At 36.0% G+C, this 16,016-nt stretch overlaps 1 long non-coding RNA gene across 1 annotated transcript in view; it reads right to left on the reverse strand.

Annotated features, from left to right (window-relative positions):
* The window catches only part of LOC103350440 (uncharacterized), a 43,361-nt gene that overhangs the window by 12,034 nt on the left and 15,311 nt on the right, over nucleotides 1–16,016 (reverse strand). The window contains exon 2 of the long non-coding RNA XR_007924594.2: nucleotides 10,677–10,830. This is a non-coding gene — a long non-coding RNA (uncharacterized lncRNA). The remainder of the gene's footprint in view (nucleotides 1–10,676; nucleotides 10,831–16,016) is intronic.

Below are 16,016 nucleotides of genomic sequence, written 5' to 3' on the forward strand. Positions count from 1 at the left end.
CATCTGTTCTATTACATCATCTTCTCTTGATAATTTTCTTATTTTTTATTTTGATTGCATGACAAAGAGAGTGAAAAAAGAGAGAGACACAAACATACATGCACACAGATATCCTCCATCTCATAATTCTTTCCTCAAATGCCCATAACATTCAGGAAGCCAAGATATAAGAACTCAGAGTCTCCTACATGGATGACAGGGACCCAATTACTTGATCTGTCATCCACTGCCTACCTGGGTATGCACTAGAGGAAAACTGGAATTGTAAGCATAACTAGAGTTTGAACCCGTGCCCTCCAAAATGGGATGTGAGCAACTCAAGAGATGTTTTAAACCCTGTGCCAAATGTCCACCCATATTATCTTTTAAAATTCATTCCTTTATCCACATATAATGAATTTCCTTGTATATTTTCACAAATTTAGAATTAAAGTCTGGGAACTGATGTTGTGGCATAAAGGGGGAAGCTGATACCTGTGACACTGGCATTCTATATGGGAGCTGGTTCGTGTCCCAGCTGCTCCACTTCCAATTCAGTTCCCTGCTAATGACCTAAGAAAAGCAGAAGAGAATGGCCGGAGTGCTTGGGTGCTTGCTACCCACGTGGGTTACTCCGATTAAGCTCTTGGTTCCTTGTGGCCATCTGGGGAGCTAACTAACAGATGGAAGATTCTCCCTCTCTCTCTCTAACTCTTTCAAACAAATGAAGAAATTTTAAAATATGTATATATATATATATACAATTAAATTTTGTTTTGTCTACTATGAGTATAGCTATTTGTGCTTCAGTTCTTTACTTTCAGTCCATGTAGCTTTACCCGTGAAATGACTTTCGTATAGGGCCTTGATTTTTTTCCGTTATGTTAGTCTGTAACTTTTGATCATTGAGTTTAATTAATTTATAACCAAGATTATTATTAACAAACAAGAACTCCTATCATTTTGGTATTTTGTTCTGATTATATTATGTATTATTTACTGGCATCTACATTTCTTGTTGTGTGGTGTGATGGTTTGTTTAGTGATAAAGTTAGATTCTTCTCAAAGTTTATTCGTGTATCTGCTTTACTAGTGTGTCTTATTCTTTAGCAAGTTTTGATGATGGTAGTTGTTATCTCTTTGCTTCCAGGATTAGAAATCTCTTAAGGAATCTTGTAATGCCAGTGTAGAGATGTCAAATTTCTACAATTTTTGCTTGCTTGGAAAATATGTTACTCTTTTATTTCTGGTGGATTTCCTGCATGTAGCATTCTTAGTTGACAGTTTTGTATACTCACCACTCAAAATACCTCATCCTTTTCTCTTCTGGCCTATAAATTTTCAGATAAGAAATCTGATATTATCCCATTGCAGAGTCCCTTATATATGACTTCATGCTTTTCTCATTTTTGGTATTCTGCTCTTGTTTTACTTTTTGGAATATGGGAGCAATATCCCTTTCAGAAGATTTTTTTTTGGTTAGTTCAATCTAGAGTACTTTGCAATTCCTAGATTATGATATCACTACACCTTTCAACACCTGACAAGTTTTTAGCTATTATTTTGTTAAATAACTTTTCATTTGTTTCCTTCTCTTCTCTTTCTGGAATCCCCAGAATGCAAATATTTGTTTACTTAATGGTGATCCACATACCTAAAATTATTTTTTTATTTTAAAAAGGTATGTGACCAAAATAAAACCAGACTTGTAGCTGACAATGGATCTGAATAAACCTGTCATTGTTTCTGAAAAAAGAGAAAAGGTATTTATGTATTCATTCATTCACCTTTTTTCTTATTAGGTAGGTTGTTTAAAAAAATCGGTCCTCATTTTAAAACATCTTTTGTTCTCTCTCATCTCTTTTGTTGTTTATGTCCTTCATGGTATTTTTAGATTCAGTTTACTGAAATTTTCAGCCAGCTATTACTTTTTGGTTCTGTTTTATTAATTGTTACCACCTTTTAAAATTCTTATTCATATAATGAATAGTTTTCTTCATGATGTTAAATTATCTATATTCTCTTATATTTCACTGTTTCTGTAAGATCATTGTTTTGAATTCCTTTATAGGCACTTTATAGATTTTATTTTTTAATATCTTAATTCTTTTTTTAACCTTTATTTAGTAAATACGAGTTTCCAAAGTACAGCTTATGGATTACAATGGCTTTTTCCTCCCCATAACTTCCCTCCCGCTCACAACCCTCCCAACTCCTGCTCCCTCTCCCATTCCATTCACATCAAGATTCATTTTCAATTATCTTTATATACAGAAGATCAATTTAGTATGTATTAAGTGAAGATTTCAACAGTTTGCACCCACACAGAAACATTTGATGAGGGAAACTATGGAGTGTAAACTCTCTGTCTCTTTCTGGCTATGTATTTGCTTCTTAAAAGAGAACTAAAGTTTAAATGTCTCTACATATACATATAAAATTACAAACATTTAAAAAAAACATTTTTTCTTTTAAAAATGATGCATTGCACTCTAAAATCTGCTTCTAAAAGAGAGCACACAATTAAGAAAATTCTCTGAAAATCAGGCAAAATAAACTTTATTTTAAAAAGCAGAGAAAAATTATTATTTAAACTTTTGGAGCAAAATTTCACAATACAATACCATGAAAAAAAATCTAGAAATCTTGTGAAATAAAGTGTGACTGAATAATTTTAACTCTATACATATTTTGGTTCAACGAATTATTAAACAAGACAGTTTTCACCAATCGGGTATTACTGAATATTTTCCCAGGCCTCTGTTAAATAATCTAGCAGAGAATAAATTTCAATCCCATATTACCTAAAGCCTGTATTGCACTTTCTGAATGTTTCTTTTATTCTTTTTCATTAACCCTTTTTACTATAGCCCCATTGGACTCTTCTAGTCTTCAAATGTTTGTGAAATGTTCCTGAATTACAGAATTGGCAATTGCATTTTCCCATGTCTGGAATATTTTTTCTCTTACTAACCAACTAACTAAATCTCTCATTTACTTCAGTTTTTTCAGTGCCACTTTTTCAATGGCAATGTTCCTAGTTATTCTATTTTTTTTTCAATTTTTATTTTTTTATTTTTTAGATTTTACTTTTTTAATTTTTTTAACTTCCCATGTTAGATCGTTCTCTCCATTTTTGATTCTATCAGCTAGTATTTGCAGACACTATTCTTGTTTATGTGATCCCTTTGGTTCATAGTCCTATCATTATGCTCAATTGTGAACAGAAATTGATCACTGGGACTAGTGAGATGGCATTGGTACATGCCACCTTGATGGGATTGAATTGGAATCCCCTGGTATGTTTCTAACTCTACCGTTTGAGGTAAGTCAGCTTGAGCATGTCCTGAATTGCACATTTCTTCCCTCTCTTGTTCCCACTCTTATATTTAACAACGATCACTTTTCAGTTAAGTTTCAGCACTTAAGAATTGTGTATTGATTACAGTATTCAACCAAAAGTATTAAGTAGAACAAACAAACAAACAAAATACTAAAAGGGATAACATATTAAGTTGTTCATCAACAGTCAGGGTGAGGGCTGATCAAGTCACCGTTTCTCATATTGCAATCTGTATAAATATGACCATTATTCTCTATCTACCTTCCTTTTATTTTTGCATAATTACCATAGAATTTATTACATTTGAATATACTACATATTTTATTTATTTTGTTGTAACATCACTGGAATACAGGATTCCCAAACTAAATAATCTTCCTTTTCTCCTCTTTTTTATTCTTCTGCTTCTTCTTCATCTTTCTCCCCTCCACCTCCTCCTGCTCCTTGTCTTGTCATTTGTGAGATGTTACACTGTCAACTATTTGGGCAGTAGATTGTAGTATAAATATTTGTTGAACCAAGACATGGCAAGAAAATTGACAGTAAAGTACTCAATAGCACTGAATATATTCAAGCAACAAGTTACTGGGGAAAAAAGAATAGCTTTTAAAGAAATGCCAGTGATGATCAGTCCTACTATGATTATATAACTGAATAAAATCAAGACAGATATTGTACCCCTTCTAAAATGTATACATTTAAGTCTCTACTTCCAATGTGGCTATTTAGTAACAAAAGCACTGGGCAGAGGCCATTTGAAGAAAAAAAATCAAAAGCTAAGCGTTTACAATTCAGGATGATGACACTGAATTTACCAGCTTTGATCATGTACTTCTAGCCTTCACAACCAGGAGAACACTAATATTTGTTATTTAAATCGCCCAGTCTCTGGTATTTGGTTATGGTAGCCTGAGCTGAAAAATACAACTATCTGGTCTATGACATACAATATCAGATGACAAGAGGTAAGGAGCCAATAAACTGAGCAAACAGAAATATTAGCTTGATCAAAATAGGCATTAGTGTATGATGAGTGCTAAAATACCTGGAGACAACTATTACAGTTTAACAAGGAAAATATATCCAATACAGGATAAATCCATTTTGCTACTGTGTTCACCTAAGTTCACAGTCCCTCAAGGGAAAAAAGACAGATATTTATGTGAAATTTGTTGACTTTTAAAATTGGATCATTCATTCATTCATTCATTCATATTTTCTTTTTCTTAAAATATACAAGCCAAAAATGAAAGAAGATTCAATTTATGTAACTCTCTGACGTTGTTATAATGATGCATATCAAGTTCAATATATGTAACCAACTAGTGTACAAAAGTCTTCAAAGTGACAATAATAAAGATAATTGAAATAATACATTTTACTAGAAAAAATAAAATAAACATCTGAAATTTAAAAATTTTCAATCTTACTTCATCTTTGCTTGTTTCATAATAATATGAACTGAAAAATGTTACTAATCATCTCTTTGTATTTGTTAGATTCAGACCACAACAATAAAATAAGCTAAAGAAAGTAAATATAACTATACATCTATTTTTTTTTTGACAAGCAGAGTTAGCGAGAGAGGCAGAGAGAAAGGTCTTCCTTTTCCCTTGGTTCACCCCCCCCCAAAGAGCCGCTATGGCCAGCGTGCTGCAGCCAGCACACTGCACCAATCCAAAGCCAAGAGCCAGGGGCTTCCTCCTAGTCTCCGATGTGGGTGCATGCCCCAAGCACCTAGGCCATCCTCCATTGCCTTCCTGGGCCACAGCAGAGAGCTGGACTGGAAGAGGAGCAACTAGGACAGAATTCAGTGTCCCAACTGGAACTAACCCAGGGTGCTGGTGCCATAGGTGGAGGATTAGCCAAGTGAGCCACGGAGCCGGCCATACATCTATTTTAAATTAAGGACTAGGGGCTACCATTGTGGTACAGTGTGTTAAGCTTTTGCCAGAAATGTTGGCATATAATATTAGAGTGTTGGTTCAAGTACCAGCTACTCTGCCTCTGATCCAGTTACCTGCTAATACACCCTGGAAGCAGAGGAAGATGTCCCACATAATGGGGTCTCTGCCATCTATATGGGAGACTCAAAAGGATGTAAAGGCTCTTAGGTTCAGCTTGGTTCAGGTCCAGCCATTGTCATTTGGGAAGGCAACCAACAGTTGTAAGCTCTCTCTCTTTCTCTAAGCCTTTCAAATACATAAATCTTTTATTTTTTTAATTATATTTAGTAAATATAAATTTCCAAAGTACAGTTAATGGATTACAATGGCTCCCCCCCAATAATTTCCCTCCCACTCGCACCCCTCCCATCTCCTGCTCCCTCTCCCATTCCATTCACAACAAGATTCATTTTCAATTCTCTTTATATACAGAAGATCAGTTTAGCATACATTAAGTAAAGATTTCATCAGTTTGCACCCACACAGAAACACAAAGTGTGAAATACTGTTTCAGTACTAGTTATAGCATTACTTCACATTGGACAACACATTAAGGACAGATCCCACATGAGAAGTAAGTACACAGTGACTCCTGTTGTTGACTTAACAATTTGACACTCTTCTTTATGGCGTCAGTAATCTCCCTAGGCTCTAGTCATGAGTTGCCAAGGCTATGGAAGCCTTTTGAGTTGATGACTTCGATCTTATTCCGACAGGGTCATAGTCAAAGAGAAAGTTCTCTCCTCCCTTCAGAGAAAGGTACCTCCTTCTTTGATGGCCCCATTCTTTCCACTGGGATCACACTCGCAGAGATCTTTCAATTAGGTCTTCTTTTTTTTTTTCCAGAGTGTCTTGGCTTTCCATGCCTAAAATACTCTCATGGGCTCTTCAGCCAGATCCGAATGCCTTAAGGGCTGATTCTGAGGCCAGAGTGCTATTTAGGACATCTGCCATTCTATGAGTCTGCTCTGTATCCCGCTTCCCATAATGGATTGTTCTCTCCCTTTTTGGTTCTATCAGTTAGTATTAGCAGACACTAATCTTGTTTGTGTGATCCCTTTGACTCTTAGATCTATCAGTGTGATCAATTGTGAACTGAAATTGATCCCTTGGACTAGTGCGATGGCATTGGTACATGCCACCTTGATGGAATTGTATTGGAATCCCCTGGCACGTTTCTAACTGCACCATTTGGGGCAAGTCCGATTGAGCATGTAAAAAATTGTACTCCTCCTCCCTCTCTTATTCCCACTCTTATATTTAAATGGATCACTTTTAAGTTAAAATTTAAACACCTAAGAATAATTGTGTGATAATCACAGAGTGCAACCAATAGTACTAGAAAACAAAACAAAACAAAAAAATACTAAAATGGATAAAGTATTACATTGTACATCAACAGTCAGGACAAGGGCTGATCAAGTCACTGTTTCTCATAGTGTCCATTTCACTTCAACAGTTTCCCCTTTGGTGCTCAGTTGGTTGTCGCCAATTAGGGAGAACATATGATATTTGTCCCTTTGAGACTGGCTTAATTCATTCAGCATAATGTTTTCCAGATTCCTCCATCTTGTTGTAAATGACCAGATTTCATTGTTTTTGACTGCTGTATAGTATTCTATAGAATACATGTCCCATAATTTCTTTATCCAGTCTATTGTTGATGGGCATTTGGGTTGATTCTAGGTCTTAGCTATTGTGAATTCAGCTGCAATAAACACTGAGGTGCAGACAGTTTTTTTGTTTGTCAGTTTAATTTCCTTTGGGTAAATTCTAAGAATGGAATGGCTGCATCATGTGGTAGGGCTATATTTAGGTTTCTGTGGAATCTCTAGAGTTATTTCCATTGTGGCTTAACCAGTTTGCATTCCCACCAACAGTGGGTTAGTGTCCCTTTTTCCCCACATCCTCTCCAGCATCTATTGTTGGCAGATTTCTGAATCAATCCCATTCACAATAGCTACAAAAACAATCAAATACCTTGGAATAAACTTAACCAAGGACGTTCAAGATCTCACAAAACCTTAAAGAAAGAAATAGAAGAGGTACCAAAATTGGAAAAATCTTCCATGCTCATGGATTCGAAGAATCAATATCATCAAAATGTCCATTCTCCAAAAGCAATTTACAGATTCAATGCAATACCAATCAAAATACCAAAAACCTTCTTCTCAGATCTGGAAAACATGATGATGAACTTCATATGGAGACACAGGAGACCTCGAATAGCTAAAGCAATCTTGGACAACAAAAACAAAGCCAGAGGCATCACAATACCAGATTTCAGGACATACTACAGAGCAGTTGTTATCAAAACAGCATGGTACTGGTACAGAAACAGATGGATAGACCAATGGAACAGAATAGAAACATCAGAAATCAATCCAAACATCTACAGCCAACTTATATTTGATCAAAGATCTAAAACCAATCCCTGGAGTAAGGACTGTCTATTCAATAAACGGTGCTGGGAAAATTGGATTTCCACGTGCAGAATCATGAAGCAAGAACCCTACCTTTCACCTTACACAAAAATTCACTCAACACGGATTAAGGACTTAAATCTACGACCTGACACCATCAAATTATTAGAGAGCATTGGAGAAACCCTGCAAGACATAGGTACCGGCAAAGACTTCCTAGAAAAGACCCTGGAGGCACAGGCAGTCAAAGCCAAAATTAACTACTGGGATTGCATCAAATTGAGAGTTTCTGTACTGCAAAAGAAACAGTCAGGAGAGTGAAGAGGCAACTGACAGAATGGGAAAAAATATTTGCAAACTATGCAACAGACAAAGGGTTAATAACCAGAATCTACAAAGAAATCAAGAAACTCCACAACATCAAAACAAACAACCCACTTAAGAGATGGGCCAAGGACCTCAATAGACATTTTTCAAAAGAGGGAATCCAAATGGCCAACAGACACATGAAAAAATGTTCAAGATCACTAGCAATCAGGGAAATGCAAATCAAAACCACAATGAGGTTTCACCTCACCCCGGTTAGAATGGCTCACATTCAGAAATCTACCCTTAAGTTTCTGAGGTATATGCTGTGTGGCCACAGGAAGTCTGACCACCAATTGAGATTTGGGCACGAGTCCAAAGTGATTCCTAACATGGGCGCTGTAGAGAACCTGTGAATTTAATCAGTAGGAGGGGGAGTGTTATAGCCAGCTAGTTTGTTTGTCGTCCCGGTTCTTCTCTGTGATGGGATCAACCAGCTGCCTATGGTGAACTCACTTTAACAGAGTGTCTCATCCACCAAACCACTTGTACCATCCAGGTGCACTGCACTGTGTCCTCTGACCCATCCATAACATCTGTCCCCAGGTTGCAGGGAGCTCCAAGTCTCTAATCTCAGACTGGACAGGTACATCAGAACCCAGCCACAACTTACCCACAACTGATCCTCTCGGTGCAATGGCATATACCCAGAATTCCCACATTCTAGGGTACAGTGGAGTCCACTCTCCACCCTGAAAGTTGATCCATTCCTGATGTTCTTCACCAGCAAGTAGATTTTCCATCATTTCTATGGAAAAAGCATAGTTTCAGGGCCGGTGCCATGGCTCACTTGGTTAATCCTCCACCTTGCGGCGCCGGCATCTCATATGGGCGCTGGGTTCTAGTCCTGGTTGCTCCTCTTCCAATCCAGCTCTCTGCTGTAGCCCTGGAAGGCAGTGGAGGATGGCCCAAGTGCTTGGGCCCTGCACCCGCATGGGGGACCAGGAGGAAGCACCTGGCTTCTGGTTTAGGATTAGCACAGTGCGCTGGCTGTGGCGGCCATTTGGGGAGTGAACCAATGGAATGAAGACCTTTCTCTCTGTCTCTCTCACTGTCTATAACTCTACCTGTCAAATAAAAAAGCATAGTTTATTTGTACTTCACTTTGTCAAATTGAGTCTGATGTTTTGATTGGGTGAGCTGTGGGAGGCAATATGGCCCATCTTCATGAAAATAGCAGTTGTCCAGACCATTGCCAGCTAAATAGACCATAAGCGGGGAGATTGGGGACTGTGAAATTCTCCCTATCAAATGTAATCAATGGCAGGGGCTGTGGCAGCCTCCTTCTAGCTTACTCTGGCAAGACTGTGCTTACCAGCTGGTAGTGTAGATGTCAGAGTGATTGACAGCACACAGCTGGTGATTAAATATCTGTCTTCTTTCCTCACTGCCCCATTGAGTCTTTGTTATGTTCTTTTTCCACTAAAAAATTATCTCAATCAGTGTCCTTGGAATGCGCTCCTTCCCTTGTGTTTCTAGCATACTTCCGTGGCTGAGGTCAATGTGGTTTCTCACTATCCTGATGTCTACACAAGCACCCTATTGAGAAGTCTTAAAACCCTGTCATGGAAGTATTACTACTAAGGAAAACTTGTCAGTAACTACAGTGAGAAAGTACGCATTATTTGTACAGAAAGAAAAGCATTTTTTTCATGCCTCATCTTTCCAAAGCCACCAGTGTTCCTGTCACATAGAGAAAATTACCGTTTTACGCAGCGAAACAACTATCACAGATGAATTCTGGAAAGGGTTCCTTTTTTATGCAGATATCCTCCACAATAAAGAATGAGGTAAACAACTTACATAAGTTATGTGTAAGCAGATTGGGTTCTAAATATAATATTTCAAATTTCTTCCAGAGATGTCAGCAGCTGCTATTTGAAGATGAGTGACTACTTTCAATACACTACAGTGGAAATGAGTTTCTCAAATTAAAACCAAATTACTTTTCTCATCATTAATGGATGAACTATTTGGATACTGAAATGAAAGTTGTCCAAGACCAGACTAAAGGAGCAAAAATAACTACAAGAGTTCCAAATGCAACCCAAATAGCATTTCTTCCATTCTGTATTCTTCCCATAAGATGATAATATTGCATATTGCTTCAAATTCAGCAGACAAAGCAATGAGACCTAGCAGTCACAATAAAGTCTGTCTGTTTTGCAAAGGAAGAGACTGAATCACAAGGGCCTGGAAGAGGTGCTAACCAATTTTTATGCATTTAGGTCATTAGGGAATTCTGTCACCTCAAATTTGAAGGATTACAACTTGAGTCTTATTAAAATGCCACCTGAGGTCTAACACTGTTATACTATTCAGGCCTATATTGCTTTCTTTAAAATTTGACCTTTCTGATTGAGGCTTGCCATGGTTTTCAAATATTTGTCCCCTCTAAATTTCATCTTAACTTAATTGTAATTATGTCAATTTTTAAGATGAAGTCTTTAAGAGGTGATTGTGTTAGGAGGGCTCTACCCTCATGGGTTGGTTTATTGCCTTTACAAAGGACTTTGGAGAGTGGGTTCTCTCTTCTCCTCCTAACTCCTGCCATGGAACAACACAGTAAGAAGGCCCTCATTAGATGCCAACCTCTACCCCATATATATGACTTCTCACCTTCCAAACTGGGAGCCAATGAATTTCTACTCTTCATAAATTCTTCAATCTCAGGTATTGTAGTGGCAAAACCAGTCTGAGACACGACTAATATATAACCCTGAATTTCTTGTATTAACTATTATATGAAATATTACTGATGTCCCCCAGAAATCTGAAATAAATAAAAAAATCAGAAATTAGTTGTATAAAATATTCAGATGCTATCTTATATTCTTCAGTTAACTGGTCAATAAAACATATTATTTAAGGGGAAATTGTCTTAGAAACAACGAACATAGGGTCTTCTATTTAAGCATTACTTTGCCCCACATGCCAACAGTCCTACAAAACTTGTATATTGGAAATTAATCCCCAATGGGGTCCTATTAAAAGTGGATATCTTAAGAGTACACCTGAATGAGCCCTTCTGCCCTGCCACCATGTGACATATACCAGGTGACACCTAAGAGCAGTATAACTTCACCAAAACCAAATTGGCTGATGCCTGGCTCTTGGATTTCTCAGGTTTGTAAATATGAGTGTAAAATTTTTGTATTTTATTAGTTATCCAATCTAAAGGGTTTTAGTCTTAGCAGTGAAATGAACTGAAGCAGTTAGGTTGCATTAGATTTTTAAGCAAAGTCTTTCAAATTTATGTCTGAAGTAGCCATGCAAAACAACAAGTATTTTTTAAAGACTTATTTATTTATTTGAAAGCCAAGTTACACAAAGAGAGAAGGAAAGGCAGAGAGAGAGAGAGAGAGAGAGAGAGAGAGAGAGGTCTTCCATCTACTGGTTCACTCTCCAATTGGCCACAACAGCTGGAGCTGTGCCAATCTGAAGCCTGGAGCCAGGAGCTTCTTCAGGTGCAGGGCCCAAAGACTTGAGCCATCCTATACTGCTTTCCCAGGGCATAGCAGAGAGCTAGATCAGAAGTGGAGCAGCCAGAACTTGAACCAGTGGCCATATGTGATGCCGGCACTGCATGAAGCAGCTTTACTTGCTACACCACGGTGTTCGCCCTACAGCAAGTATTTTGAAGTATACCCAGATATTTCTTGGTGATCAAATGTTGAAAAAAACAAAATTTTAAGTCCTGGTTTTCAACTCTAGATAGCTTCTCTTGTTTATCAATTCACTTCTTTTATCAGTATTTTTCACCAATGTGGCTATTATATACCTCATATCATACATTAAAATTGTTCTTAATGCATATTTACCACATCCTATCTTTAAACTCTCTTATCATTGCCTTCATTTTATAAAACTCACCATTTTTTATTGGAATTGCTATAATTAAAATGACTGATTTGCTTATTTGTATATTAAACAAGGCGTTACTGCTTCAAATTTTATTCAGATTTTGCAGTAGGTTAAATAATTCTCTTCTGCCCACTATAATTCGTATATTGAGATCTTGACACCGAGAATCTCAGAACATGACTTATTTAGAGACATGATCTTTAAAGAGGTGATTAAGGTAAAATGAATTTATATAGATGGTCCCTAATCCAAGAAAGCCAAGGTTCTAATAAAAAATAAAATTAGTTCATAGATAACAGACATATGCAGGTTAGGCATGGAAGGATCCAAAGAAAAGTTAAGAACTCTGAGGAAGCGAAACTTGCCAACTCTTGGATCTTGGATTTCAACCTTCCAAATTCTGAGAAAATAAATTTGTGTTTAAATCACACCACCACCAACATCCATTTTTTTTTTTTTTTTTGGCAGTCTAGCAAATCAATGCAGTTTCCCACCGCTATTTTTACCTAAGTAATCATATCTAATTTATACTCACATTTTATTTATTTCCCAAATAGACTCAGTTGGGCTATAATTAAACATTATACTTTAAAATAACCCAGTCCAAAAAGGCAAATATCATGTTTTCTCTGATATGTGGTAGTAAATATAGAATACTAATATATATACATATATATACATAAATATGCAAATATATGAATGAGACTATAATAATGGACTGACATCTTATGATTTGAGTATTATTTATAGCCCTTGTCTGTATTTATGTGGGACAGTAATATTATATTTTTACTTGTTGAACATTATGTATGGTGCATTAATCCTGTGATTATAAAGAAAATTAAAATTAAGTCATTGCAAAAATTAAAGAAAAACAAGGAAGGAAGGAAGGAATATTCAGGGAAGGAAGAACAGAGTAAAGATTGGTAATAATCCTAGATTTGTATCTGTGAAATCCATGAAATCTGTTCTCTTTATATTAATAAATATAAAAACACTTAAAAGAAAATTAGGTAAAAGAGATTTTCTTTCATAGAATATTTATAATTCTTAAAATCTAACTAAATTTATGTTTAATATACTTTTTTAAATTTTTTATTTAGTAAATATAAATTTTCAAAGTACAGTTAATGGATTACAATGGCTTCTCCCTCCATAATTTCCCTCCCACTCACACCCCTCCCATCTCCCTCTCCCTCTCCCATTCCATTCACATCACGATTCATTTTCAATTATCTTTATATGCAGAAGATCAATTCAGTATATATTAAGTAAAGATACTTTTAGTATATGTACTGTCCAAGCGAGCACGTGTACAATAAGTGAACTGATAAACAAGAGAAGCTATCTAGAGTTGAAAACCAGGACATTCTAGGGAAAATAAATTAGAATGGCTTATAGAAATGTTATATGGAGTATCTTTCAAAATATTTCAAAGTATCGTCAGTATTCATTAATATAATTTTTGTTTTGTTTATGAAAAATAATCATCTTTTGTATTTCACTATTATTGAATAAAATTTACAAAATATTTTATTGCTTTAATAAGTATCTCAATTCAATATTACATATGAATAATGATTTTCCTTTAAAAGTATAATTTAAGATAAATAAAATTTTACCAGATACTTCTAATTATTATATGTAACAAAAATTTATTAGCACTAGAGCCATACTTCACCAGGGCAGCAGTATCACTTACATAGTTCATATCATGAGGATAAAATGTATCTCACCAAGAGATCTATGGCCTCAAATAAGAATATTGGCTGTTGGGCAATTATACATCATTTTTATGTATTGTCTTTAGTTCTGCCTAGGATTAAGTTTTAGCACCATTCTCCAATAAAAGGAACCAGACTCCTTTAAGAAGTCGCTGCTTGTGAAGAAGGGACAGGAATATAGAAAATGACCCCCTCAGAATAAAACCAACAAAAACACACTGATGGGGGTATGGCAAAGGGATATAGGAGGAAAGGGAAATAGATCTCCACAGACAAAGTTGAAACAATGTGATTAACAAAAACGTAGTAGTATATTACAAATCAAGTTATAAAATAAATATCCAAGAGGACATAATGTTATACATAAATAAATGAATGCATTAATAAATAGGAAAGAAGAGACAGAGCTCCTTTGTAGATTTCCAGATACTTTGCCCTCAAGGAAGTGGGGTATACCACCCATTCTCTGAAAATGAGTTGCTTATAAACAGAGATTTCTTTCTACTGGATATAATGGGTGAAATGGGTGGATCCATAGGACTAAACATGCAAGAAATTAGAATTGAGGAAAAATAGCAACTTTACATATACGGTGCCTGAATATGACATCTACTTCCTCAGCCAGGAGATTATGGTTATTCAAGTAGTGACTGACAGCATTTTGGCAACCTGTACCACTGACGTTATTTGATGAAAATGGCATTTTACTTCTGAGGCCCACCCCCCAACTCCTGACATACAACTTCAATCTAGACTTCAGAAAAATGATAAGAAAAATCAGACAAATATCAATTGAAGGTTGTTTTAAAAAATATTTGACCTGTATTCTTTAAAAATTCCAAGGCCATCAAAAAAAAAAAAAAAGGCAGAATCCAAAAGAAAGTCATATTCAAGAGGATTTTACCTAGGCATGATAACCATCCATAACATATCATTCTGAATGAGATCATTGAAGAGAAAAGGTCATGAAACAAAAATAAGATTATTGAAACCATGTGGCTATTACTCAATAATAATGTAATATAATTATTTCATTAATGATAACAAATGTATCCTAACATAAAATAATAAGGGAGCTTGCTGTGTAGTATATGGAAAATGTCTTCACTCTCTTTATTTTTTTGTATATCTAAAGATATTTTTTAGATATTAAATTTAGGGCTTTGTGTTTTGCTTGGTGGCTAAGACCCTGGTTAAAATGCCCAGGCTCCTGGGGCCAGCGCTGTGGCTCACTTGGTTAATTCATATGGGCACCGGGTACTAGTCCCAGCTGCTCCTCTTCTAGTCCAGCTCTCTGCTGTCGCCCGGGAGGGCAGTGGAGAATGACCCAAGTGCTTGGGCGCCTGCATCCGCGTGGGAGACCAGGAGGAAGCACCTGGCTCCTGGCTTTGGAGCGGCGCAGTGTTCCTGCCATAGTGGCCAATTTGGGGGTAAACCAATGGAAGGAAGACCTTTCTCTCCTCTCTCTCTCACTGTCTAACTCTGTCAAATAAAAAAAAAAAAAATGCCCAGGCTCCTGAATCCACCTTCTGCTAGTGAGAGCCCTGGGAAGCAGCAATGATGGCTCAAGTGCTTGGGTTTTCTACTATTCATGTGGAGACTTAGGTTGTATTCCAGGATATATTTCCCCTTGGATCAGCCCTCATTGTTTTAGGCACTTACACAATGAACCAGCAGAGGGTAGCTCTCCATCTCTTTATCTGCATGTCTCTTTCTACTCTCAAATACATACTAACAAATACAATATTTTAAAAAATGAGTCAGCAATAAGCTGAATTTTAATAGTCAAAATAGAAGAGAAAGGAATATACATATAAATACTAATTTTGATTATTTTCATATATTTTTAGAAATTTAGTTGTAACAAACTATTGAATTAATAAAAGTAAAAAAATACATATTTATGGTATAAGATGGACACTTTGCTATTTGACTCTTGCCCAATTTTCATTTCTTTATATATATTCACCTCCCTCACACTGGCAAAATAGTTTTCAGAATGTTCAACATGGTTTCACAAGTTGATGACTTTTCAAATGCTGATCACCTAGTTTTTTCTTAAACTCAGCTCTTTTATCACCTGTTCCAAGAAGATCTCCATCCTACCATCTAAAATAATTTTTATATTATCATAACATTCAGTTCTTTCTATCACAAATCCTACTATATTGACATTGTAAGCATTTTTTTACAAAATATAATCATATGAAATTATATTACTGTGACTTTGGACAAATTCTAACTCATTGTAATAACTCCAGTGTGAAGAGTAAAATATTAAGAAGTGATCCATTCTTTGTTGAATGTCCACTTCCTAATGTTTATTACCTAACCCTCCTATAAAGAGGCACATGAAAAAAAAAAAAAACCT

This window comes from Oryctolagus cuniculus, chromosome 4 (assembly GCF_964237555.1).
Source record: "Oryctolagus cuniculus chromosome 4, mOryCun1.1, whole genome shotgun sequence".
In the NCBI taxonomy this organism is placed as follows: Eukaryota; Metazoa; Chordata; class Mammalia; order Lagomorpha; family Leporidae; genus Oryctolagus; species Oryctolagus cuniculus.